General features: G+C 38.8%; 1 pseudogene; it reads right to left on the reverse strand.

Moving 5' to 3' along the window:
* Positions 1-3,078: 3,078 nt before the first annotated feature.
* LOC118896304 lies at positions 3,079-3,733 on the reverse strand (annotated as a pseudogene).
* Positions 3,734-4,155: the final 422 nt, after the last annotated feature.

The raw sequence follows: 4,155 nt of genomic DNA on the forward strand, positions 1-4,155 counted from the left end.
AGATTCAATGTAATCCCTATCAAATTACCAATGGCATTTTTTACGGAACTAGAAAAAATCATCTTAAAATTTGTATGGAGACACAAAAGATCCCGAATAGCCAAAGCAGTCTTGAGGGAAAAAAACGGAGCTGGAGGAATCAGACTCCCTGACTTCAGACTATACTACAAAGCTACAGTAATCAAGACAATATGGTACTGGCACAAAAACAGAAACATAGATCAATGGAACAAGATAGAAAGCCCAGAGATAAACCCACGCACCTATGGTCAACTAATCTATGACAAAGGAGGCAAAGATATACAGTGGAGAAAAGACAGTCTCTTCAATAAGTGGTGCTAGGAAAACTGGACAGCTACATGTAAAAGAATGAAATTTAGAACACTCCCTAACACCATATACAAAAATAAACTCAAAATGGATTAGAGGACTAAATGTAAGACCGGACACTATAAAACTCTTAGAGGAAAACATAGGAAGAACACTCTTTGACATAAATCACAGCAAGATCTTTTTTGATCCACCTCCTAGAGTAATGGAAATAAAAACAAAAATAAACAAATGGGACCTAATGAAACTTAAAAGCTTTTGCACAGCATAGGAAACCATAAACAAGACGAAAAGACAACCCTCAGAATGGGAGAGAATATTTGCAAACGAATCAACGGACAAAGGATTAATCTCCAAAATATATAAACAGCTCATGCAGCTCAATATTAAAGAAACAAACAACCCAATCCAAAAATGGGCAGAAGACCTAAATAGACATTTCTCCAAAGAAGACATACAGACGGCCACGAAGCACATGAAAAGATGCTCAACATCATTAATTATTAGAGAAATGCAAATCAAAACTACAATGAGGTATCACCTCACACCAGTTACAATGGGCATCATCAGAAAATCTACAAACAACAAATGCTGGAGAGGGTGTGGAGAAAAGGGAACCCTCTTGCACTGTTGGTGGGAATGTAAATTGATACAGCCACTAGGGAGAACAATATGGAGTTTCCTTAAAAAACTAAAAATAGAATTACCATATGATCCAGCAATCCCACTACTGGGCATATACCCAGAGAAAACCATAATTCAAAAAGACACATGCACCCCAATGTTCATTGCAGCACTGTTTACAATAGCCAGGTCATGGAAGCAACCTAAATGCTCATTGACAGATGAATGGATAAAGAAGATGTGGTACATATATACAATGGAATATTACTCAGCCATAAAAAGGAACGAAATTGAGTCATTTGTTGAGACGTGGATGGATCTAGAGACTGTCATACAGAGTGAAGTAAGTCAGAAAGAGAAAAACAAATATCGTATATTAACACATGTATGTGGAACCTAGAAAAATGGTACAGATGAACCGGTTTGCAGGGCAGAAGTTGAGACACAGATGTAGAGAACAAACGTATGGACACCAAGGGGGGAAAATCGCGGTGGGGTGGGGATGGTGGTGTGCTGAATTGGGAGATTGGGATTGACATGTATACAATGATATGTATAAAATTGATGACTGATTAAAAAAAAAAAAGAAATACCATCTCCCAAGCTTGGAAGTACAAGCTTGGAATGCACACAATTCACCAAAGTCCACCTTGCTTCAACTGAAGATGGGTCTTTGCCATCAATTCTCGATAAAGAAATCTTAGGGCAGTTCAGGGAAACAAGGAGAAGACAACAAGTCTTGAGGTCAGATTTTCTCCATAGGAGGGAGCCCAAGGATGGCATTCTAGTTGGAAGGAGAAAGTAGGAAACTTGTCTTGGTTGTGATGACATAGCAAGTGATCATACTGCCGCTTAGATCAGTGGTTTATTTGAGGGAGCTGATGGAAATTATGTGGGGACACCAATGCCTGTCCAATTTTTGTTGCTGCTGTGAAAGTGAGATTCTGCATTCAGGGAGATGATGTGTCTGAAACTCATTGTTTGCTCTCAGGTAGAAGAGTTGAGTAAAAAGAACAAGAAGTGGAATTTGTTTTTATTAAGTAAGCATCACTGCTGTGCTAGACAGCTTGCCAGTTGTTTTTTATACATTGTTTCACGTCAATCTTATAAAAGCACTATTATATTGATATGTGTTATCTATGTTCCTTTAAAAGATGAGGAAATTAAGACTAATTAACTCACCCAAGGTTAATCCACAAGCAAAGTGGCAGAGGCAAGATTGAATCCACACATTTCCGATTTCAAAGCTTTTGATCTTTCCACATCAGTTTCAAGCAATACTTCAATGGATAAATTACAGAGTGGAAATGAATTTGAGATGGTCTGAAAGTTTCAAGCATGATGTTATCTGGGGTAGGACCAGGGAGAGGCCTGGTAATCACCTGCACAGAGGAAGGTAGAGTTTAATTATGTTAATTCCTCAAATCTAGAAAAGTAAACTTAAATTCAGAAAATACAAACTTCTGGGATTATTAAAAACAAAATCCAACCATCTTTCTAATTTTATATATGAACAGTTTTACTGTGAACTCTGAGTTTGCCTCTTTTAAAGGCAATGTTGGTAATTTAAAAAAAAAAATTATTATTTATTCTTCCATCATTCCTCTCTTTTAAGAACATGAAAAACGTCACTTCCACACAGCATTTTAATCAGATATGCCTTTCTTTTCAATGAATTATATTCCTAAGTGGAAATAATCAAACCAGATAGACTGTTAATAACCTATGCAATGTTTTTCAAAGTGCATATTTTGTGGAAAATAAATATTTTAGAACAAGACTGAGAGATTAATTTTTTTCTCAATAAAATGAATTTCAAATTATCTAATTTTATGTCAGCTTAATGTAAGTATTTTAATAGAGAAACTATAAACATGTTTATAATATAAGCCACCTTATGATGGATTGAAATGCATCTGTAAAGTGAAAAAAATACACATACCAATTGAATCAGGCATCAAATATCAATAAAGACTGTTCCCTGACCACCCACATGCTAAGTAGAGTAGGATACAAATGAGGTGAGGCACTCAAGGATATATAATACAAAATCGTATATATTCAAGCAATAAGTTTTGGATGTTCACATTTTAATGGTGGGAGTATGGTTTATTAAGCTGTGCCTTAGTACAGGCGCTGGGGCTTGCCCATGGCGCTCTTAATGTACAAAGCCCCGCCATTCTGCCAAGTTTTCTTGAGCAACGACACCAGGAAGTTGACAGCTAAGTGGATGTTCTACACAAGCTCATCATCTGTCATCTTCAGGTGGCCAACAGCCACTGCCAGACACAGCACCTTCTTCATCTGGAACTTGATTGTGGACTTCACTTCATCAACTTTGGCCACCATGCTCTCATTGTGGGTCAGCAAGGAAGGGAACTTGCCAGCCTTATTCAGATCTGGGCCCAGGATTTGTGGGATCTGCTTGATCAGAGACTATGAAGCCAAAAAGGCATCATACTTCTTGGCCAGCTTCTTGACCAGTTTCTTATTCTTGTTGAGTTTCTTCAGAGTCTCTATGTCCATGTGGTGGATATTCACAGGCTTGACCTCATCACAATGCTGCTGGTCCCCCAGAACCCATACGGAGAACTTGGGGAGGGGAGTGGACTTAAGCCTGGCAGTGCCCGAGAAGCGTTTGTCCTTCTGAGGGTCATAGTTCTTCAGGCCGATCTGAAGCTCCACCATCTCCAAAAACTTCTGGCGCTTGCGCTGGTTACCATGCAGGACTTCCCGCACCGCCTCCGTAGAGGGTGTCTCGGGAGACTCTGCAGTTCATAGTGCCTCGCGCCGCAATAACCGGAAAAGAGGGAGGGAGCAAACTTTTAAATGAAGCAACATTACATCCTAAGAGGAAGCCAAAATATTAATTTTTAAATTCATTTTAGTAATTTTCCTTATGTGGATTTGCATTCTTATCTAGGGCTTCTCAATCAGTATTAATTAAAAATTGTAATAACTAATATTTTTTTTTTTAATTAAATACTTTTTTTAAAATAATTTATTTATTATTTATTTATTTATGGCTGTGTTGGGTCTTCGTTTCTGCGTGAGGGCTTTCTCTAGTTGTGGCAAGCGGGGGCCACTCTTCATCGCGGTGCGCGGGCCTCTCACTATCGCGGCCTCTCTTGTTGCGGAGCACAGGCTCCAGACGCACAGGCTCAGTAATTGTGGCTCACGGGCCCAGTTGCTCCGCGGCAT

This window comes from Balaenoptera musculus, chromosome 1 (genome assembly GCF_009873245.2).
Source record: "Balaenoptera musculus isolate JJ_BM4_2016_0621 chromosome 1, mBalMus1.pri.v3, whole genome shotgun sequence".
Lineage (NCBI taxonomy): Eukaryota > Metazoa > Chordata > Mammalia > Artiodactyla > Balaenopteridae > Balaenoptera > Balaenoptera musculus.